Source organism: Polypterus senegalus, chromosome 11 (assembly GCF_016835505.1).
Source record: "Polypterus senegalus isolate Bchr_013 chromosome 11, ASM1683550v1, whole genome shotgun sequence".
Classification (NCBI taxonomy): Eukaryota; Metazoa; Chordata; class Cladistia; order Polypteriformes; family Polypteridae; genus Polypterus; species Polypterus senegalus.
The window spans coordinates 141,657,625-141,683,267 of NC_053164.1; the positions used below are offsets into that span (position 1 = coordinate 141,657,625).

The 25,643-nt window shown below is 39.3% G+C and overlaps 1 protein-coding gene across 1 annotated transcript in view; it reads right to left on the bottom strand.

Annotated features, from left to right (window-relative positions):
- LOC120538614 (solute carrier organic anion transporter family member 1C1-like) overlaps positions 1-25,643 on the bottom strand; it is a 53,642-nt gene that overhangs the window by 24,218 nt on the left and 3,781 nt on the right. The gene's annotated exons all lie outside the window — the stretch shown is intronic.

Here is a 25,643-nt window from a genome sequence, read left to right on the forward strand (position 1 = left end):
ATTGATCACAGCCATATGCCAAGTACTATGAGGAAACGCTCCTGCTTCCAAATGAAATCTGAACTTCAGAAAAGGGTAAATGAAGAGATCCTTTTATAGTGTAACTAGCGACTGGGAGCCCGATCGAATTGGGCTACAAATTCTATGTTTGTGAAATCCATACTTTCTCTGCAAAGAATTATTTGTTTTTTTAAGTCTTTGAAATGATTTTGTTATCATGGCACTGATTTGTGCTTAAAATAGACCTTTTCGGCAGATGTAATGAAGAACTTTCTGTTTAAACAGGGCTGCGAGACGTGAACTCAGCTCTTCGGCACACCTCATTTGATTTTTTCTGGCAAATAAATTTTCAAAACAAACCATATTTTACGACTCTAATCAGAGTCGGAGTAATAATTATGTTGTTATGGTCATTTTAGATCTGAGATTGGCTAAAATTTAAACAATGACTGTTAATACCCAGCCATCATTACTCAGTTTGCCAATAGATGTCAGAAGGATGGATGCCAAAACTGAACTGCCCAAAGATAGATTTCGACGTACAAAGCAAATGGCGATACATTCTAAATTACTTATGGTTCCAAAGCTGTCGAAGGGTTTAAGTCAGTAGACGATGTTAGTCCTGGAAAGTACGCTCCACCAAACCAACGTTCCAAAAACCAACCAAACTTACTGTTATCTGCTCAAACCAACACCGTCTTACTATACTCAGCCGTCCAGCGGCGTCACGGAAGCATTCAAACATTCTTTGCCAATCATGCAATAATGCGTCCGCGTTTGCCAGGTTATGTTCTAATACAGAGGCAGAGTCCGATTGCATGGTTCTAACTTGTATTGAGTCGAGGTATTGATGTGAACACCATACATGCAGATTGTATCAAATTATATATAAGGATTTAAACCAGGCATAGATTTTGTCTTCTCTCAACATTATAATGGAAAACAAGCGTAAGAGTGTTTCCTTTTCTTCTTAGGTGGGTTACTAGCTGTTCGATGTGTAACATGTCAACAACTTTATTCTGAACAACTGTAACAAAATATTCTCATAACTGTAAAATGTAATGGCCAGAGCACTGAGGGTACCTCAGCCAACAAAGCAAAAAGGGGATTGTCTGTTAAGTGCTGGAGAACTACTGTGAGCATTGAAACACCTGGAAAAGAAAAGCGAAAACTAAGTCAATAGTAAAAATGTAAGCTTAGTGATTTTGACTGCAGCATGATTATTGGTGTCAGACGGACTGGTTTAATTATTTCTATTAATGCTGATCTCCTGGAATTTTTATGCACAACAGTCTCTACAGTTTACTCAGTATGGTGCGAAAAAACAAAAAAACCAGTGAGCAGCAAGTCTGCAGATGAAAATGCCTTGTTGATGAGAGAGGTCAGAGGTGAATGGCCAGTCTCGTTTGAGCTGGCAGAAAGGCTGTGTTAACTCAGATAACCTCTCTCTACAACTGTGGCAAAAAGAAAAGCATGTCAGAATGCATAATCAGGAAAAGAAAAGGATTTTAACTTGTTCAATTATTTATCAGTTTTGCCTTCAACACTGCTGGTAATCCATTAAAAAATTTGGTAAGCCTCACAGTCAGATGCAATGTGCTGTCAGCTGGGGATGACCCCGTGCTGGTGTGGTCTTAGTCATAATTATGATAAGACTAACTTTCAGTTTTAGTGCTGTTTTGGTGTGTCTCAAAGATGCAGACATGCAGCGGATCAAGACCAAGACGAAGAGCAGCTACAGTGTGCTTCTTGGAGTCAAAGATAGGGAACAAAGTTGCATGCTAACTTGGACCTAACTTAACAGACTTAGTATGGGAGGTAATGTTACAAAATAAATTCCACACGCATCAGACAGATTGTTATGGACATGCAAAGGCACAAATATGCCATTAAAATATATTGAAAACCATATTTTTCTTTTATATTTGAACGGAAGTATAGTGTGATACTTAATCAAATGCTACTAAATTTAGCTCAATTTTCCCCGAAGACAAGAGAAGCATCGAAATATTTACTTTGCATCATATAAGAAATAGAAAAATACAGTTCAACATAGTTTTAACCATTAATCTTCAGTAAAAACACACAGAATCGGTGTCCCTAATTAAGAAATTGCTCAGCTGCCAGTTCAGAAAGTGTGCATTGAGAGATGATGCCAGTTTCTTCCATGCTATATTCCACATAGAGATATCTTTGTGGGTGTCCAGATCTGACTATGAGATCTCTCACAATATGTCTTATGTAGAGCTAGTGCTCTATTGTGAAGTTCCGCTATGATGAGACATTCTTTACAAATATTGTCCTGTCTCTGACTTGGTATTTTATATATTTTGGTGACTGTTGGATTAATCTGATTATTAAAAAAAGCTGGGCACATAATGAATGAGAAGTATCAACTGTTTTGTATTATTCACATAATTGGGAAATGGCTTAATGGAAAGAACAGATTAAGATCTCCACAGGTCCCTGGTGTCACACACATAGATTTACAATCACATATAAAATTGTCATGTGGTGGGTGCAGCAATGTGCTGTGGGGTAATATAATGTATCAGCAACCACGTTTGTGCGTTGCATTGCATTGGTACTGTTGAAACAGAAGAATACAGACATCACTTGTTTCTCAACCCCACATGAAAGTGGGAAAAGATGAAGAGGAAGAGAAGAAGCAGACATTTTCTCTCATATGCCAGGGCTCCTTGGTGGCCAGGGGCCCAGGGAACGCACCCAGGTCACATGATGGTAGACCTGTCCATGAGATACAGAAAACAATTGTGCTTCAGATATGGTTCTACTAATGTACACCTCTTCTTGTAATTACTTCCCATATAGGGATAGCTGGGCCTTTTATACACTCAAAGCAAATAATGTTTACAGTAACAACAACCAATCTAATGTAGCTTAACAATTGCAATTATTTTAAATTTACGTGAGGATGTGCTTTTTCCCTGTGCACTGTCCCTTTAAATCGAGAACAATGTGTAGCGGCACATTGATAACTGAGAAAGGACAAGGCGTTAATTGTTGGCATGCCAACAGTAACTGGCAGTCAGAAAAACTGAAGAGAAACACAAAGCCAAAACAAGACTAGTTAAACTTGGTATTGATGTTGTTCTGCTGTTCACTGAGACTGCGTACTCTGGTCTTGATCGGCTGTTAGTACAATACTATCTCCGGTACACTGATCCTCAGAGCTCTTAATGCTATGTTTAAATACAAACTTTACTGTGGTCCTCTACTGCAATACCAAATAATGAATCTCAGAACTCAAGCAATTAAATGTTGTCAATAGCAGGCTGTTAAATGCTGCCAAAATGAATCAGTACTGTTTATGTTGTAGCCTATCAGTTTTTGCCTCCCCAATGTTATACCAAGTCAGCACTCATGCCAATGACATCACTATGCCATAAGTACACACACATACACGCACACCAGCACATGATATTACAAGTGCCACTGAATATACAGTAGCACAAGGCATACATCGACTCTTCAAAATTTAAAGAGAAAGCAGATTCTGTTAGTCGTTGTCAAATTCAGGTGATAAAGTTAAGGATAAAGAATAGAAATGTAGTTTATTTTGGGAAAAACCTGAAAAGAACTATGACAAACAAGTTTGAAAGACAAAGAAGACCCTAGTTCTCAGAGGAAGAGGAACAAAGTAAAACCAAAAAATAAAGAACTGAAAATGTATTCCTGGAAAAAAAAGCAAAAAAAAAAAAATACCTAGTGCTGGTGAAGCCTAAGAAAAACACTATGATGCTGAATAGAAAAACAATGTTAAAATTCCAATGCATGGCTTTGACACTGTTGCCTGTCTTTTTCTGGGTCTTCCCCCATGAAGATACATTGCTAGGCATGGCATTTCTGGCTTTGACTTTTTGTTAAGTTTGACCTTTTTAGTGAACACCTTGGAGGAAATGATGCTTTAAGATTTATAATTGAATTGTAGCAAAACAAATCCACGGAAGACATCAAAACTGTAGTCGGAGGGCAACTGAGTAGTTCACAAAAATAAAAAGTACTTTTCAAGCCAGATACCATAACACTATTTTGGGTTGTTATCTGCTAATTACCACAAAGTTGTTTTTTTTCTTTTGTGATAACAATTGAAATCTTCGATAGCAGGCTGCTGAGAGTTTCCATCTTAAATATGCAGTATAAGAGATATAGCACATTACATGACACATTGCCAGCAGAGGACACAACAAGCAGAAAAACACACTGAGGCAGTGCAAAGAACGTCATGAAAAAGCAGAGCACAATACATTAAAAAGCATAAATAAACTTGCATGTGCTCCAAAACAAAGTTCAGGTAAGGGAGATAAGTTTCCAAGTAAGGGGGTGTATTGGAGATTAAAATATGCTCAGAAATAAACACATGCCAAAGAGAAATGAACTGAAGAAAACGACTGCACAAAATTCTATTTGTTTCCTGAAACATTGCTTTGCTAATGTTCTTTTGCTGATGTTTCATCGTGTATTTGTGATATCTGTCATAATATAATGTCATTTAAGGAATTAATTGGCAACTTAAAGAAAGAAGCAGCTTTCTGAAAGCAAACCATTATGATTTCTTCCCCCCAGAGTTGCAAAGATATGATCATTGATAAGAAGGGTACCATCTGTGATAAGGAGGGGAGAACTGACTAGGTGTGCCAGTGTTTAATGCCGTAATTATCTGTATATTTTTTTGTTTTTCTCTGTCTAAATATACATTGGTGTATCCATTGAAAATGGAGAAAATGCTTGAGTTGTACCTGATTTTCTTTTTTATTGGGGCCACAGAGCCACAAAAAGAGAAAGCTAACCTGCTGCAGGTTGTCTTCTTGACATTTTCCATTCTGATAACAGGAGGACAAGCCATGCCGCCTGTTTCTGCCACTCCATTCACAGGCCATACAGAAACTAAGACCAAACTTGAACATAACACACTTAAATAGAGAGCCACCTGGTAGTCTAAGCAAGATAAACTTCTTAGCTTGTATTAATATTATGTTCCCAAAACTCACACTTACATTTTCGATATATTATCTATAACACATAATAAATAAATGTGCAAATTTCTCTCCTACCTGTTTTAGTGGTCTGTCTTGCTGTCTGAGATCATAGATATAAAACGTAATGCAACATATAAAGACAATAGCGGGAATTTGGAACATTTTGTTCAGGTTTACATCATAAAGAGTATAAAGAGGAATAGGGTCACCCAGGAACCCTACCACTGCCTAATCATTAGCACATACAACATGCAATAAATTTATAAACCTTTAAGGCTAATTAAATTCTGAATATCAAAAACATGGATTAATTATAACCTCAAAATATGTCATCCAGAAGGTTTTTTCACCCTTAGTTAACGGTGCTGGAGATGAAAACAATTGTTTTTTCATTTGATTAGAGATTTGAATCCAGGTTTAAATCTTGGTTCATAATTAATTCCATTCAACTCTGCATGCAAATATTAAACATACACTGGATAGACCTTCTGTGAGAAAGTCTGTAATTTTCTTTCAGAAAAAAACATAATAAAAAATCCTGAAAGATATATCATTTTATTCATGTCAATTATCTATTGTTCAGCCCTCTGACCAGTGTTTTTAAGGGTAACAGACCTATGTAATTCATAGTATACATGATTTTGTTCTGTTTTGTTTTTAGAAAAAGAGATATAGAAGACCTTAGAAGGCTTAGAAAATGGCATAGTATGGTATGGTAGATATAGAAGAATGAAAACCTCAGTAAGACTTTACTTTATGTATTGCTAATATGCATCTATTACTCATTTACTCTTACTTAACAAGACCATATCAAAGGCTTCTTTTGGTCTTCATGACACTTATAAACCATCAGCAGATAGGTTATTCATCTCTGTGCAGTGTGGCATGATGGCAAAATGACATGTTAATATAAAGGATTCACAGGTCTGATACTAAATATGTAATAGCAAGAGAAATGTGTCTCAGAGAAGCCACCTCAGTCCACTCCAAAGTGACTTTTTTTTTTTTAGTAGATCACAGTGCAGAGATGAATGAACACTTTACTGATTCTTTGTAAGTGTTATGAAGACCCAAAGAAGTGTTTATTAAGGTCTTATTACATAGTAGTAAATGAATAACAGATGCATTTTTGCAGTACCTAAACTAAAGTGTAATCAAAACCTCAAAAGAATTATTTAAGAAGACCAAGCCCTCCCTTTTATTGAGATGTCAGGTTCATTCGACATTGTCTGATATTGGATTTATTTTTACTGCACAATGTCATATCAAAATTTTCAGGCATTCATGAAATATAAAAGCATTGTATTGTTATGTTGGATAATAAAATAATGAAAAGTAGAAGTGTATATCTCATTTCAACAGGAAAAACAAACTATGACATACTCTTATGAATATGCTAATCATTTGTTATTTATGTTTGCTTTGTGTAAGAATCTCTATATCTATGAAGCTAATCTACATGTTTGTTTGTTCTTTATGCACAGCTCTGTTTTTAAAACCACAGAAGTTTGGCACACATGTACTTCTTACCATAAGTCGAGTTTTTGAAAGATAAATTTCATCCTTGCTCAAAGGAAGGGGAAGAGGCTGGCTCAGGGTTAGAGAGAGTGAAATGCTACAGTGTGATCTATCAGCAGAGAAAGAACACCATGCAGGCTGTGATGGTGGTGTGATTGTTAGCATACCACCATCACATCCTTTCCTTTTAACAAAGAAATCCATATTTGACTTTCAACCATTAAATTTCACTTTTCCTAAATTACACATTTCACCTCAATATTATTGTCAAGGCTCCAAGCCCCACAAGGTGAAGCCTTAACACACCATAGTTATTTATTGCGATTTGGCATTGCGTGTTTAACCTTTTACTTTTACGGCTCCATCCCCTTGCATTGTTTCTCTGTCATACTTGAAGTTATACTCTGTTAACTGTTTCAAGTAATTATAACCCCACAGCTCACTCATACAGTGTAAGGAATTGGGATTAGTGATTGTATTTTGTGTAAACACAACTGTATTTAACCCCTTTAAATTTGCAATAAAACTCGGAAATAATGCTTAGGCAAAGGTGGGAAATAGTGCTACATTTCCAAACAGCACAGGCAATTCCTTCACCACACCTCACTTGTTAGAGGTACAGTAGGTACAATTTCAAATCACAATCTGAAGATTGGTTGTTCTGTCAAGCTTCTTCTAAATGTCCCATACATCCATCCAAACTATGCAATAGGACCATAATGGTTATCAAGAAACACCATTCACATGTGACTGAAACGTCAATACTCTTTTGAAAATTCAAGTAAAGAAAATGTATTTATTCCAAGAATTTGATTAACTGTATCAGAAATTCTATTAAGCTTTAAGTTTCATCTCAGGTGTAAGTTTGCCGTGTGTGTTTCACATGGAAAGCTTTATGTTGGATAATCATGGAATTCAAAAACATTTCTATATCAATTATGGTATTTTTAATTAATATAAAATGATTCTTACACAAAATGAAAAGATGGCTAAACTTCCTTTTACATGCAGTGGCCTGACCTTGCTTTTCTGTTGCTTGCTTAAACACCAAAATAATGTAATGACATGTCAAGGAGAGTGTGTACTATGAAAAAAAAACAAGCAGGCCATTGTTTTAGAAATGCCACTGCTGAGCACTTCAACATTGGGAAATGCTTATACATCCATTTGAGCAGCCCAGTATTCCATGGATGGGTCTTCCTGACTTCAACTTAAATTATGCAATTGATCAATGAATTAGTTTTGGTAAAATGGTGGGACACCTGCACAGGGTACGAAGAAGTGATGGACATTAAGTAATGGTGGGAAGAACTGGTAGGAGGAAAGTATTTTACATTGATGATAAGGCTGGTAATATAAACTGATGCACTTCCTAGTTAAAGCACTTGCACCACAGTCAAGTCTCTTTGTTACATTGCTGTGCAATAAAGATTTTTTCAGCACTTCCATCTGGGCTCTGAGACTGCCTTTTTTCAAGAGACAGAATTTTTCTCCACAACACTTTGCGTCAGAGATAATAAAAAAGAATATTATATACAAAAAAATGTTCCTATACAAACAATACAGCAATTGTGATGTACTAAAGGGTAAGGGTAATAAAGTTTGATGATACCCCTATATATAGTTTTGTTTACTTTTTCTTTTTCAATCTTTCCACTTTCTCACTAGTACCTCAGGTAGTTTTCTACATAGACATATATAGGTAGACACCACATTCACTGTGTTGCCCTGTCAACACGATACGTCAGTGCGTCCACCATATTGCGAGTGGCAAAAGTGGCATTTAAACTAATACAGGTAGAACCTGTGGAAAACGGGTTTTCTGATGAAAAAACAATAACGTTTAAAACAGTATCATTTACATACAACAGATTTTGGCGAATCGTTTAAATGCAATTATTCATATCTGTTTATATACTAATAATGACAATTATTAAATAATAATAATAATTTATTATTATTATTATTATTATTATTATTAAATAATTCCTCCCATATAAGTAACTTTTCTTTGACTGCCTTCTTCCATCTCCAAAACATTTCTAGACTTCGTCCTGTTCTTACACAACACAGTACTGAAGTATTGGTTAATGCCCGAGTCACCTCACGTATAGATTACTGTAATGCTATTCAATCTGGCATCCACAAAAACCTATCCATCGCTTACAAATTCTTCAAAATTCTGCTGCCAGGATAATAACCTGCTGTTCTAAATTACACCCACTCTTTCTACACTCCACTGGCTCCCTGTTAACTACAGAATACAATACTAAATACCGCTCTTAACATTTAAAGCTCTCCACAACCTCACTGATCTCCTCCAGACTGACACTCCTCTCGCTCACTCAGATCCTAATCTGCAGCTCTACTTACTGTACCACACATCAGACACAGTGCTACGGGAGCTCGAGCGTCTCTTGTAGTGCGCCTCAACTCGGGAATTCTCTTCTCTCTTATATTGATCAGCTCGATTCAATAACACATTTTAAAACTACCCTCAAAACTTATCTTTTCAAACTGGCATACCAATTGTGAATTTTGCACTGTTTCTGCCAGTTATCTTTGTTTGTTTGCTAATTATTGCTTTTTGATTTATCATTCTCTTGTTTTAATTTTTTGTAAGGTGACCTTGAGTGCTAAGAAAGGCGCCTACTAAATAAAATGTATTATTATTATTATTATTATCCATCTATCCATCCATTATCCAACCTGCTATATCTTGACTACAGGGTCACGGGGGTCTGCTGGAGCCAGTCCCAGCCAACACAGGGCGCAAGGCAGGAAACAAACCCTGGGCAGGGCGCCAGCCCACCGCTGGGCACATAAACAGAGCCACACACCAAGCACACACTACGGACAATTTAGAATCACCAATGCACCTAATCTGCATGTCTTTGGACTGTGTGAGGAAACCGGAGCACCCGGAGGAAGCCCACGCAGACACGGAGAGAACATGCAAACTCCACGCAGGGAGGACCCGGGAGGTAAACCCGGGTCTCCTAACTGTGGGGCAGCAGCGCTACCCACTGTGCCACCGTCCCGCCCAATTATTATTATTATTATTATTAATTATGAAAACTTGACCAATGTCTGAAAGTCAAAACAGTAAGACTGCAACTGGCAGTCTGGTCTTTCTTTTAACAGTGAAATGATACACTCAATGACAAAAATAAACAATTTCATTGTATACACATTGGCTTAATAAATTCTGAAAACATTTCACTCATTCCTCTCTCAGTCTCACTCTCTCTCACACACACATGCACACACTCACAATTTGGTTACTTAAATATATACAGGATAGAATCTAAAATCCATGAAAAAGAACTGTCTTACATAGCTTTTTCCGTGTGTTGCCACTCTGTAATTTGAGAGTATTCCATCTGGCAATATGGTGCAGCCTTAGTTTGTGGAAGACAGATACAACTGAAGACATGAACATAAAATGATGGTTGTCAATTTCATATTGTGTGTCCTCAATGTGCTCCTTGAGAAAAAACACACCGTCTGAACCAATCTCAGTCCGAACAAACTGATTGATCAAAGATACACTGACAGCTTGCCCTAATGTCGACTGTCGGATAACACGCTCAGCTACTTTGACCACCTTGACTGTACCCTCAGAAGGAATCATCAGAGCTCCTTTGGTTTTAATGTGAGCAAGTGGTAGCTTTGATCATATGGTGCTGGTATAGCATCTGTTACCAAACTAGCATGGCACACATCACAGGACAGCTTTCTCAAAATCCCGCCTAAGGGCTATGTGATATCCCGTGTAGTGGGAAGTGGCCCCAGCCTACACTCTGGACATCTGATAGTTCATGAACCGAACGGGATCAATGGAGAGAAGAGACACAGACAAAAATTGGTGCAAGTTTATTTACAAGAGTGCTGTACACAAAAAAATGCAGTAGTGTCAGGTGGGCTTTGAGACACAGTCCTTTAACCCTGACACTTCAAAAAGAAAATAAAAACAAACAAAAAGGAAAAATATGGTGTATTTACAAAAACAGTGCACTCCTACAAAACTACACACACGCGTTCCAATAATGAAGGTTGTCTTCTCTTATCCTGGGTTCAAGACGTTCCTCCAGCAGGAAAGAAAAATGTACAAAAACAAGTGTGTGTATATACAAAAATAAAACAATTGCACCAAATCCAAAATCAAAAACTATCCCAGCACCAAATAAGTATATATACCTCCACCAAAAATAATCATTAGGAGATATATAACTCTATATAGAAAAAGAATATATGCAAAAGAATATATGCAAAAGCCGCCAAAATTACAACTGCTCCTACAAATAGCTCAGCAGTGCTTATTCCTACGTCACTCTTAGGTCCACTGACGACCCCTGTTGGCCAGTAACTCTTTAAATATAACCGGCAAGATTGTCCAGCCAATCTGCCAACACGTCTACTTCATGCACCTATCCCGGTAGACGGTAGCGCATTCACGCCACACGCCGCGACACGCCTCGAGCAACTATGTATTTAATAACTCCTGCGGGTCGCGCGCGCGCGTATAAGCCCTCCGGTACAGCCAACGGCCATGCTGAGCTCAAGCACGACAGTGGTTGACTCACCAGTAAGTAAAATCATTTCTCTAACATTATGGGTTCCCCATCTCTAACTCAATCAATCAAATGCCGGCTTTCTTTTTTAGGCGCGCCTCACTTTAAACCCCCTGCACTGGGCATGCTACGAGGACACCGGAGTGTAAAAATGAACACATGCGGCGGAGCCCGTACTGGCCATTATATCAGTCCCACGTGTGTCCAACACCCCGCGCCTCACAGCGCTCACCCGCTAGACAGCGCCCTGAACACACCAACGGTAAGGGCACTTTCTTATAGCGATATAAATGCTGCTACTTACTTAAATTTGGTAAGACGCGACCCGCGCATTACCACAGGCTACCTCTCACTGCTTCCTGAGGTGGATTTCTTGGGAAAACGACAAAGTTTGAGAAATGTACATAGTTAGTGACTAAATATGTTTAGCCAAAACGTTGTTTGGAGTATCACTTGAGCACATAAATGCATAGCTTTGCTAGGTTAGCCTGGCATAGCTACAGTTAAGATTATAAAACGGGATTTTCTAATGGCCAAATATAACCAAAACAATTGTTCAGCCTTACCTAAGAAATGTAATCCCCTGTGGTCTGGTTTGGAGCGTACAGCGGTCTGTACAATCCCAAGCAGCACATGCGTGAGGCATCTTTATGCATTACTTCACTCCACAGCAGTGCCACTCGCAATATGGTGGCGATGTTGACGTACAATGCTGCTGGTCATGCGGCGTCTAGTAATTCTATGTCTATGGTTTTCTATATTCGTTGCTCTTTAGGAGACCAGAAACTAGAATGCTTTGCTGATTTCAAAAACCTATTTGCTAAGTTCAAATAGAATATCCTCATAGAATATTAATGTTTATAGGTTTACAGGGTCATTCTAAGATGGGTTGAAATCCAAGTAATCAACCCAGTCCTAAGTGTATTTAGCATTTATAATTGCAGTGCACCATCTTTTGGAATGTATTTAGTAATGCATGTCATAATAAAAATGCATTGCATTTTTCATTGCAACAGATCACACACATTAGCACCGCTTTAAAAAACTGCTGGCCAAATTGCATATAATAGAGACATACAGTAGCCCCAGATAGACACACACAGATACACAAACACTAGCTCTTTTATTAAGGTGGATTATTGTCACATGTGCAGTATATAGTGAGATTTTTACTTGCATGTACCAATCAACATGCAAAATGCCAATCTCTGACTACAGTAATAAGAAAATAAGTAAACATATATAACGTGAATGTTGTCTCAAAGCACCAAATCCCAAAATGAACTTCCAAAATTGCCCACTAGAGGGGAACACAGTCAAATCCACCTAATACTGTAACAAGGGCAAACACAGAACTTTAGAAAAATAAAAGGTTTAATTTCCACAAATGCTCTCTCAAATAATGAATGTATGTAGAGAACAGAAAGCATAAAGGCTTTGCCTAGACAAAGACAATTCCAAGTAAACACAGTCCCAAAAATCCCAAATCGAAAATCAAAGTCAAAGCAGAGTAGAAGTTCAAAAATCCAGAAATATCACAAAGCACAGTAAAAATACAGAAACTCACCAAAACTCCCAAGAACACTTGAATGAACTGTTGGAGACTGTCTGGATTTATCGGCATTTGCACAAAGACAAAATTAAAAATAGAAAACAGAACTGAGCCTTTTCAGTTAGCACCAAATACTAAGTGTATATTGAACCAGTGGAATTCTACTTAGTTTCCAGTAATTATTGTGAACTCTTCCATGGAGCAAAGCATGTAGGGAGGAATACGACTTACAATACAATTTATGTTTTGTATAGCCCAAAAGTGCCGCAATGGGCTTTACCAGGTCCTGTCTCTTGACCACCCCCCAGCTTTGACTCTCTAAGAAGACAAGAAAAAACTCCCAAAGAAAAAACCCTTGTAGGGAAAAAATGGAAGAAATCTTGGGAAAGGCAGTTCAAAGAGAGACCCCTTTCCAAGTAGGATGGGCGTGCAGTGGGTGTCAAAAATAAGGGTGTCAATACAATACAGTACAATACAGGAATGAGGGCAAGATTGGTGTCTTGTGGTTAATCAAGAAAGTACAACTTAATTTCTGGCTGATTCCTTGCATACATTCGTTTTAAAGTTGTAATTGTAAATAGGTGCAGGATTGAGACGCTGGGGCCTCATCTATAAACGGTGCGTACGCACAGAAATGTTGCATAAAAACCTTTCCACGTTCAAATCGTGATGTATAAAACTTACACTTGGCGTAAAGCCATGCACTTTTCCACGGTACCTCATACCCTGTCGTACGCAAGTTCTCCACTCGGTTTTGCAGACTGGTGGCACCCAGTGTCAAAGCAATGCTACTGTTCCTGTGTGGTTTATCTTTCTTTTTCAGATCCACATTCCTGACGCGGCTTTATAAATACACTGAAATTAACCGCATATTGCTTATTAGTTTAATGCATCTGATTGTAATTAACCTGTAACAATATAATGGTCCACCAAATGGTCAAACTATTCCAAATACCATAGCTGCTTTAGCGTTGTTACTCTCACTGCACCTTCTTCTTCTTCTTTCAGCTGCTCGCGTTAGGGGTTGCCACAGCAGATCACCTTTTTCCATATTACTCTCACTGCACCACTCGAAGTATTTATATCACTGTATCTGAGTGTGAATCACAGCTGTACAGCAGCTGATCAGAAAGATAATTATCGGTATACAGCATCAAGCACACGCTGCCTCAGGCATTCGCTATTTGAACTGCTCTCATCCGACAAACGATTCAGAGTCTTTCCTGTACGGACCTCACGGTTCAGAAACAGTTTCATCACAAGAACTCTAAATGCACTCCATCAGTCCATCAAGTGCTCCTTGTAGAACTGTCTGTACTTATAAGTACAATCACCTCACTGTAAACTTGCAATACAGTTATAATATTGCACAACCTGAGCGACTTTATAAAGCACGTATTGACATATGATGACGATATCATTTTTAAGATGAAATGCAGCAAAATATGTTTATTATATTATACAGATAAAACTTTAACTTTAACTACACAGTGCCACAGCACTAGCCAGGAGCTGGAACTTCGATCACGGATTGTTCCTGCCTCGCACTGTATTCTTGCTGTGGCTGACGCGACACTGGAAGGATAGATGGATAGAATAATTAAACGTTACGAAGATATTTCAATGTTCCTTAAAAGTTTTGAAGAATCAGCGTTATAAGCTTACAGATGGCTTAACGTTTATTACAGAGCTGATTGTGTGGTGATTGGGTATTTGGAGAAAGAAAAGGAAGGACAGGAATTGGGGGTTGGTACGTTTTAAAGTAACAGTACTTCTGTAATAAAGTATTTCATCGAAGGTCGCGCATGGCGCAGCAAGCATCTTGCATTAGACATGAACAATCGCTGCGCCACCGTGTTCTCATGTTTAATAACATGCTTTAACTCCTATCATTATGAAAATGATATCACTTATATTTCTCAGTGTTTTAATTATTCAGAGAGCTGTAATATTATGAATATAATGGATTTTGGGTCCTGTCAGAGGAAGAGAAAGCCCATTTAAAAAGCACGTAGCGATTCACACACATAGAAGATCAAATACAAAACAAAGCATTTAACGTGTTACTTAAGTTACGATGGGATTTGAGAAACTAGTAAATTAAACAATTTTAAGATGAAGTTTATGATGTTCTACTTTAATGACAAAATAAACTATGTGATTAAAATGGAAATTTTGAGATTGAAGTTGACATTTTGTGCTTTTTTCCCCATTGTGTGCCTTTTTTTCTCTGTACCTTAATAAGCTTTCATAGGACACTCAGACGGTGGGCTATAACTCGCCTTTTCATGGAGACTTTGATATGTGACAACTTCTTTTTTATTTCGGGCACTGTGCAACTTTGTGAACTTGAGTTATTTTATGATGTATACACATTTAGGCTAGTAGGAAGGCTCATGTAGAATTCGCACTTTATTCAGTTATCACTATTGTTACTGGTATTTAACAGCACATCACTTTATTTCAGTATCATTCCAACACCATCTCACCTTAGTCTTTGGTACAAATTAGCCTGCTTTCTGAATAAATCACTAAACATTACCAAAATATTTTGTAAGCCAGTAAAAACATGTTTCACAGAGTATTTAAGCATACATTCTAAACAAATTTACAGCAAACGAGCTAAGGCAGAGGTACCCAGGCTGCCCCAGCAGAATAGCCTTTTTGCTGTCTTTCTCTCGCTGTTTACCTTGGTTGGGCCCCTCGCACTCTTGGAGGCTGTAGACATGTTATAATGAAACTCTCACAATCGCTCTGCAGCAGAAATCATCTCCACAACAGATGCCTGTTATACTTTTTAGTTTTCCATCCAAATGACTCTTTCTTTATAATGACCAACAGGCAAAACATCTCCTGCAGCCACAATTCTTGTTAAGTGATTTTGTCCTTCTGTACCTCTTATGCCACTTCAGGATTTATTCAAAAGAACAAGACCACAGTCTGCACTACAAAGCACTAGACTAGCTCTTTACATCATGGAGTAATTATGAATATTAGGTATGAGACAGTTAACACAAACTGATCACTTTTATATTGACAAGCAAAGCTATTCACTGGAAATTATGTGCCTTTATTCAGATTAAGTTTGAACCTTAGAAATATTTTAGAACACCTAAGGTATGTTTGTAGCGTATAGAGGACACCAAGTATAGATTAATTGGATTCTGACATATGTCCTGTAAATGTTTTGGATCTTTCACAATCACATAACCTTGCCCAGGTGACCTAGCCAGGATTGATCAGGACCCAGTTTGTGTCCCAGCAGCATTGGCCCATAGATCATAACATCTGGAACTCTCTAAGCATTCACTCTGTGATGGTACTGATAGCATTCATTGTGCCAGCCCAGCAATTCCAGGTAGGCTGTAGACTCTTCTGAGGTTGAGGCTGACAGAACCCCATCATCCTATTTCAAAGGCCCCTTTTGGCCCCTTTCTGCCTTGCCTCTGGCACTGTTTCAACATCTCCTGATACTTGTCTCACTTCTGTTCATTTGCCTCTTATCTTCAATGTGGCCCTACTAGTGAACTGCCAGCTAACCTGCTTCAAGGAAAGTGAAGAAGGGACCATGTCAGGCCTCTGTGAAGTTGTTGCTATGTAGTCAGGAAAGTTCAGCTGCCTCCCCAGGTCAACTTGAAGTAGGCAGTCTGGTGTGGTGTTGAACAGGCCCGATGATAGGTTGACATTCTGACTGTACTCTAACAATAATGATAATAATATATTTTATTTATGAAGCACTTTTTCCATGCTCAAGGTGCTTACAAAGGAGATGTGTATCCAATGACTACATTGTTCCTGATGATAATGGCCATAGCAATGCTCTCTGCCAGTGACCATCGTGCCACTGTTAGCAACCGTCCTGCAAGGCTTTAGAGGATGTGCTCCAGTTCTCCTCTTCCTGGACAGAGAGGGCATGCTGGGGTATTACTGTTGCCCCAGATATGGAGAGTTTCAGCGCTTGGCAAGACATCGTAAATAGCCTGGATCATGTGTTGGACACATATCAGTATAGGAGATCGTCCATTTTGTTGCACATTCCCATCTTGTCCATGCCCCCTGCTGCTGCATTTCCATCATTTTGCTGTGCCTCTCATCTTGAACACCAGCCTGCACACACCCAAGCACATCTGTCCTTGCCTTTTGCCTTGTTGTAGCAAGATTGCGGGAAGAAGCCCAGGCCCTCTAGTTCAATTGCCACTGTCCTCACCAGAACACGGTGCCTCATTTAGGGTTCTGCCAACACCACATCTTACTGCGTTTTGCACTTCCTGCCCATGTGTACATGGTTGCCTGCTGCTGTCAGTTTAAGTTTTAGGAGTCCCTGAACTGCATGGCCTCCCTTGTACAGAAAACCCTGTACTGTTGAAGGGAAGCCATAGCTTGTTGCTCCTTCCATACAGTGCTGCACTGGTCAGACTGCAAGGTAGGCCCAGCCACCTTCAAAGGAAGTTGCCGACCTTTCTCTCCAACAACTCCATAGTTGTCAAGGGTACCTCGTATACTAATAAGGACCACTGGATTGGAGGTAGGATGCCTTGCTGATAGATCCAGGCTTTGAACATTCCAGGTAGGTTACAAAGCACCATAATATAAAACACAATGTTATCTGCACTATCCTGCAGGATTAAATTGTTCATGTTTTGACACTGCAGACTGTATCTATTATAAGTTATTTTTTCAATTTTTAAGTTTTGCTCAAACAAGCCACAATAAACTTTAAAGGACCTAACTAATTTACAAAGGAATTTATAGGACCCTTGAAAGCATCTTATCTAACTATATCTACATTCTTTCTTTTTTGTAGTTTAGAAATGTATGACTCAACTTCATGTGTATATTTTTTCCATTTTGCACTAGTAAAGTATAACTTTAATGGACTTGTCTTGTTATCTAAGTGGTTTAAGGTGCTTTTAGTTTAAATTGATCATTCATTTCACAGCTTAGTGGTAAATGAAAGCTAGAGACAACATGAGATTACACATAAAAATCAGTTGATCAAAGCCTTTAGCCAGAGCCATCCATCACCAAGATAGCCAGACAATCATATGTGTGTAATATCACATGATTTGGAATACATATGTATTTTTAACGTAAATAATGGCCCGACTGAGGTACCAGAAAAATGACAGAAGAAGTGACATTGGAGACCGAGACACTTCAGAAAGAGAGAGAGGCCATTGTGCCATTATGCCATCATGAAGAATTCTGGCCATCCCCTCCTGGAGGTGCTTTGTTGGAGGGCTTTCAGCTACAGGTTGTTTTTGTTAATGTGTAATAAGAATCATCTCTGGGATCTTTTCAGCCTGCCGTCATTAGACACTTTAATGCTTCCTCCCAATGTTCTTTCCCTTCACTCCAGCCAAAAGAAATAGGAAGATAGTACAGACCTCAGTACAGTTCGGCTATAACGATATTTATTGTATTATGTGTTTAAATCTATTGTTTTATATTATACTTTAGTTTTTATTGTACTTTAGTACATTGATGATTTAGTTCTGGGTATTCTTTCATTAAAAGCAAGAATGTTAAAGGACATGTTACGTTTAGTTGGTAACAGATATTTTATTAATTATCTGCCAGGAACATAAGAGCAAATTCAATGAATGCAAATTGTTGCTTTTGATGCTTCTAAATTTTTACTTCATTTATACCTCTACTTGCCACTGAACTGCACAAAAATGCAGTAGTGGCAAGTTTATATGCGTCATAACTCTCTGTTCATGAGGCCAACTTCAGTCTAACCACTATCTGTGTAATGATTATATGGCTTTATTCCACACGAAATATGTGTTGCATTTATTGACAACTCTAAATAGACCATCTTTGAATGACCACATGTGTGTGTGTGCGTGTGTGTGCCTTTGCATGGAATACTAGCCTTGCCACTGAAATAGGCTTTCACTGCCAAGACTCTGAACACAATTAAGCAGGATCTGAATGTATCGTGTTGTTTTTGATGCATTTGTTCATCCAGATTCTTTGAAAGTCTACAACACCATCATTGCAGACCAAAGGTATCAAGTTGCTTTGAATACTGCCAAAAATGTTTTCAGTTCAATTATATTGCATGATATTGCATTGCTTTTTACGATGTCTATGATGATATTGCTTTGCACAAAACATGTTTCAGTGGACAAAGCAGTTTTAGTATCCATCTTTACTATTATATTCACTCTTTCCTTATACGCTTTTGTCAGTCCTTTGATAAGATAGGTTCAGTTTAGGCAGCTGAAATGCAATAATCTGTTGGTCTTATACAAACAAGTATTGCTTGCACAATAGGCATAATTCAAACCTAAGCCTTATGTAAAGCTGATGTTCAAGAGTAGGCAGTTGTTAGCAGAACTTGATGTTCTTGGTGAACTTGATGTTCACGGAATACATGTGTCATGCAGCTATAGAGGTGAATAACCTAAAAATTTGCAAACTAGATTACTTGAAAGTACCTTGATTTTTATTGGAATTGATGTGGAACAAAGGTTCTTGCACTCAGACTTTAAACCTCAACAATTCCTGCTCCACTGTTTACCTTTCTTTAGTTTAATGTTCACCGGAATGTTTGTCAGATTTGTTTCATTAAGCTCCATTTAGCCATATATCTATACCTATACAGTATATAAATATATACAGTATGCATATATATATATATATATATATATATATATATATATCTATATATATATATATATCTATAGTATACAGCCCTCACTGACTCACTCATTCACTCACTCATCACTAATTCTCCAACTTCCCGTGTAGGTAGAAGGCTGAAATTTGGTAGGCTTATTCCTTACAACTTACTTAAAAAGTTAAGCAGGTTTCATTTCGAACTTCTACACGTAACGGTCATAACGGTGGATAACGGTCGACAAAGTCCGCCATGTTGAAATTTCTTATTTATAGCCCCATCTTCACGAAATTTGGTAGGCGGCTTCCCTGCGCTAACCGAAACTGATGTACGTACTTATTTCGGTGGTATGACGCCACTATCGGCCGCCATATTGAACTTTCCAACGTCACTAATTCTCCAACTTCCCATGTAGGTAGAAGGCTGAAATTTGGCAGGCTCATTCGTTACACCTTACTTACAAAAGTTAAGCAGGTTTCATTTTGAAATTCTACGCGTAATGGTCATAACGGTCAACAACATCCGCCATGTTAAACTTTCTTATTTATGGCCCCATCTTCACGAAATTTGGTAGGTGGCTTCCCTGCGCTAACCAAAACCAATGTACGTGCTTATTTCAGTGGTATGATGCCACTGTCGGCCGCCATAATGAACTTTTCAACGGTCTTTGTTACTTATGGGCCCATCTTCAAGAAATTTGGTACGCAGGTTCCCAACGCTAACTAAATCCTACTTACGTACATATATACTTCCATAGCCTGCAGCTCGGTCACCGTGTGAGGCGGCGTTGGGTCCCCCATCCTCACGCCTCCCAATTTGTTGGCTGCCTGCCTATATAAGGCAGTCCGTCGCTCCGGTCTCTACATTCTCTTCCTTGCTTCGCCACGGGATTCAGGTCTCCCTGCTGATAACTGCAGCCTTTTTATGTAATCCACGGCTTCTCCGCTGTTTTATTGTTCGTTTATTACGATTATAGCTGTTGTGTAGGTATTTTAGACTTACTTTACATTGTTCAGGTACTCATTTCCTTTATCGTTCCAACCGTAATCCCATTAACATGTCTATCGAGGTGATCACCATCGATCAAAGAACTGTCCCTTACCGAGTGGTTTCCATGCCTGGAGATGGTGCCTGCCTTTTCCATTCTCTTTGTAACATATTGCACGGCCATATCAGGCTCACTCTTGATATCCGGAGGAACATTGTGTCTTATGTATTGAATGACTGGAACAGGTTCAAGGTGTGGACTGATGACGGTACAGGAGATAATTATACTACACAGGAGCACTATAAGAGTGAAATGCTTAAGCCCTTTACCTATGGTTTTGCATGAGAGTTGATGGCTGCCGCTGAATTGTTAGGTTGTCACTTTCAAGTGTATTTTACACCTTTGGACAACTGCCAATGCCTCTTAAACATCTTAGATTGACAGGTGACGATTTGAGTAGTGGACACTTTGATGTTTATGAATGTTTAAACTCTCAAAAGCTGGATGTGAAGTTATCGATGAAACCGGTTGTATGCTTAAAATGCTTGACAGATGCCGAATGTCTCTTCAACACAACAAGTCCTGTAAATACTGTTGTAATTGAAACAAACCATGAAACTCAAACCAAATATGACAGCAGCAATCCAAGCTGTGAGATTTGAAACAAGATTACTGTTCACATGGCCAACTGTACGTTGCATGCTTAAGAGTAAGGTCAGCGCACAGCTTGGTCATATTACAACCGGAGGGCCGTACTGACAATGTGGTATACAAAGAGATCCTTAACAAATAATTATTGGTATATTTTCCCTCAGTTTAAAAAGGTTTAATTTTCTTCTTAATAAAAATTGTAAGGCAGTTCTTCGCCGCTGCAAAGCGTGGGTATTTTGCTAGTACTGTATGTTCAATTCATCATAATATCTATTGAAATCTAACTGACCCCTACTCTCCTGTTTCTTTTTCTGGTTTCTTTGTGATGGCGGCCATCCATTTTCCAACCAGCTGAATCCGAACACAAGGTCATGGGGGTCTGCTGGAGCCAATCCCAGCCAACACAGGGCACAAGGCAGGAACCAATCCCGGGCAGGGTGCAAACCCACCGCAGGACACACACAAACACACCCACACACCAAGCACACACTAGGGCCAATTTAGAATTGCCAATCCACCTAACCTGCATGTCTTTGGACTGTGGGAGGAAACCGGAGCCCCCGAAGGAAACCTACGCAGACACGGGGAGAACATGCAAACTCCACGCAGGGAGGACACGGAAGCGAACCTGGGTCTCCTAACTGCGAGGCAGCAGCGCAACCACTGCGCCACCGTGCCGCCCCTGATTTTACATATTCAGACATTATTTTATATATTCAGACTTTGACTTTATATATCCAAAATTTGACTTTATATATTCAGAAATAGCTTTAAATATTCAGGAATTATTTTATTTATTCAGACTTTGACTTTATATATTCAGGGATAATTTCATACATATATATATATATATATATATATATATATATATATATATATATATATATATATATACTGCTCAAAAGAATTAAAGGAACACTTTTTAATCAGAGTATAGCATAAAGTCAATGAAACTTATGGGATATTAATCTGGTCAGTTAAGTAGCAGAGAGGGTTGTTAATCAGTTTCAGCTGCTGTGGTGTTAATGAAATTAACAACAGATGCACTAGAGGGGCAACAATGAGATGACCCCCAAAACAGGAATGGTTTAACAGGTGGAGGCCACTGACATTTTTCCCTCCTCATCTTTTATGACTGTTTCTTCACTAGTTTTGCATTTGGCTACAGTCAGTGTCACTACTGGTAGCATGAGGCGATACCTGGACCCTACAGAGGTTGCACAGGTAGTCCAACTTCTCCAGGATGGCACATCAATACGTGTCATTGCCAGAAGGTTTGCTGTGTCTCCTGCACAGTCTCAAGGGCATGGAGGAGATTCTAGGAGACAAGCAGTTACTCTAGGAGAGCTGGAGAGGGCCATAGAAGGTCCATAACCCATCAGCAGGACCAGTATCTGCTCCTTTAGGCAAGGAGGAACAGGATGATCACTGCCAGAGCCCTACAAAGTGACCTCCAGCAGGTCACTGGTGTGAATGTCTCTGATCAAACAACCAGAAAGACTTCATGAGGGTGACCCAAGGGCCCCATGTCCTCTAATGGGCCCTGAGCTCACTCCCCAGCAGCATGCAGCTCGATTGGCATTCGCCATAGAATACCAGAATTGGCAGATGCACCACTGGTGCCCTGTGCTTTTTACAGATGAGAGCAGGTTCACCCTGAGCATGTGACAGAAGTGAAAGGGTCTGGAGAAGCCATGGAGAACATTATGCTGCCTGTAACATCATTCAGCATGAGCAGTTTGGTTGTGGGTTAATGATTGTCTGGGGAGGCATATCCATGGAGGGTCACACAGACCGCTACAGGCTTGACAAAGGCACCTTGGCTGCCATTAGGTATCAGGATGAAATCCTTGGACCCATTGTCAGACCCTATGCTGGTACAGTGGCTCCTAGTGCACGACAATTCCTGGCCTCATGTGGTGAGAGTATGCAGGCAGTTCCAGGAGGATGAAGGAATTGATACCATTGACTGGCCACCACACTTTCCTGACCTAAATCCAATAGAACACCTCTGGGACATTATGTTTTGGTCCATCCAATGCCACCAGGTTGCACCTCAGACTGTCCAGGAGCTCAGTGATGCCCTGGTCCAGATCTGGGAGGAGATCCCCCACAACACCATCTGTCATCTCATTAGAAGCATGCACCGATGTTGTCAGGCATGTATACAAGAAGACAGGGGCCATACAAAGTGCTGCGTACAATTTTGAGTTGCTGCAATTAAATTTTGGCAAAATGGACTAGCTAGCCACATAATTTTTTCACTCTGATTTTTGGGGCGTCTTTGAATTCAGGGCTCTGTAGGTTGATCATTTTCATTTCCATCAAACGATGTGGCATCCTTTCGTTCCTAACACATTACCCAGTCTATATCAGTATAGATATCCAGGAGGATTTCTTTTTCCCATTGAGATCTGATGTGTTTTCAAAGTGTTCCTTTAATTTTTTTGAGCAGTTTATATATATCTATACTAATAAAAGGCAAAGCCCTCACTCACTCACTCACTGACTCACTCACTCACTCACTCACTGACTCATCACTAATTCTCCAACTTCCCGTGTGGGTGGAAGGCTGAAATTTGGCAGGTTCATTCCTTACAGCTTCCTTACAAAAGTTGGGCAGGTTTTATATCGAAATTCTACGCGTAATGGTCATAACTGGAAGCAGTTCTTCTCCATTTACTGTAATGGAGATGAGCTTCAACGCCGTGGGGGCAGAGTTTCGTGTGACATCATCACGCCTCTCACGTAATCACGCAGTACATAGAAAACCAGGAAGAACTCAAAAAAGCGCTGAAGAAAACATGCATTATATAATTGAGAAGGCAGCGAAACAATAAGAAGCGAGCAAGTGACATATACAACCATATTCATGAGTTCTGCTACTTCGGAAACAAAGCACGATGTAAACCTACACTTTAAATTAAGTTCATAGACAGGCTGCGCTGGCGTTTGTAATTTAGTGCCTGCCCATATAAGGCCGTCCGTCAGCGGCAATCCAATAGCAAACTGCCACGGGTAAATATTCACGGGTGAAGGACTGTGCTTATGGAGAGGAAGATGAGATGGTCAGGGTGGTGTTTGACACAAACTCAGCGAAACTGCAGAGAAAGTTTTAAGTGCCAGGACTAAGGTAACATTAAATACAGCCATGGACATAGCACGAGATGGCACCAGCACAGCTGGGAACCTTCGATGCATGTACACCGAGTGGCTCACGTGAACTGGCGCAGTGCACAGATAAAAGCAACAGTTCCAAAGAGCTGAACAAAACCGAATTACACAATTGAAAAGGCAGCAAAAAATATGAAGCGTCTGATACATATAAGCATATTCATAAATCCAACTACTGCGGAAACAAAGCACACGTTGGAAAAAGTCAATGTCCCGCTAAAGGAAGACAGTGTAAAAAAAACCCGTGCATGCAGTGTGTCAGGTCTCAGATAAAGAAGAAGACGAGCTGTTTATTGATGCAGTAAGAAACGAATCGATGAATGAAACCTGTCATCTTTACAGCGATTGACAAACACGGAATGTAACTTGAACACAACACATCCTACAAATACGAACCTGATTGAAAGAAATAATGATAATCAAATCCTTGATGACAGCAACACTCAGTAACACTCACAAAACAAATACTGTATATTGACAGTCATGTTACGTTATTTTTAAAATGTTCCCTTTTCTTTTTCTAGCTTTTTTAACACACTACTTCTCCGCTGCGATACGCGGGTATATATATATATGTATATATATATATCCCGATCTACATACTCGAATAATGGATACTTTATTCGCCATCAATGATTGTTTTGGTAAAGCCATACTCAGTGTATTCATTAGATGAGCGGTAAAAAGTAAGAGCGAGGGAGGATGACTTATTGAGGCATGCAGGCTGTAGTCGCGTCAACTCTATCTGAATTGCGCGATCACATTTGAAAAATATATCTTTTCAAGTTCTATTTAGTCCATATGTGTCAAACTCAAGGGCAGCGGGCCACATCCGGCCCGGCGTGTAATTATATCCGGCCCGCGAGATCATTTTATATACTGTATTATTGTTATTAATGGCCGGGTATATGAAGCGCTGGTAACACAATAAACTACAGATCCCATAATGCAGCGCTTCAGCTGCCTTGCCAACACTTACGCGTTAATCAAGTCTACCTTATGATGCTGCAAGTTATTGCGAAGCTAGCTCACACGATGCTGAAGAGAAAAGTTGATTCTGAAAATAGAGCCTTTAAAACTGATGGGAGGCTGAGTATATGTTTACTGAACCCATGTGTCTCATTTGTGGAGCTAATGTGGCTGTAATTACAGAATTTAATCTAAGACGGCACTATGAGACAAAACATCAGGGTAACCTGAATGCAATGCAGAAGATACAGAAAGCAGAATAATTAAATAAGAATCTGACACTTCAGCGGACGCTTTAACCCGTGCACAATCACAAAGTGATTTCAAGTGAAGCTGCTTTTATGGGAGACACAAATGCACCAGTTCACCTTGCCCCACTTTCCCTGTTGCCAAGTAATGTTAAACCAAGTCGTCACTACGGTGTTCCCAAATCGCACTTTGCTGATAAACTGAGCGCACTGCACTGAGTTTGCACGGCGCTTTGGTGACTTTGAAGAACAAAAAGTCCGTCTACATGCGGCTCGAACCTTGTGCATGTTTGGTAGCACATATCTGTGTGAGAAGCTCTTCTCAGTGATAAAGACTAACA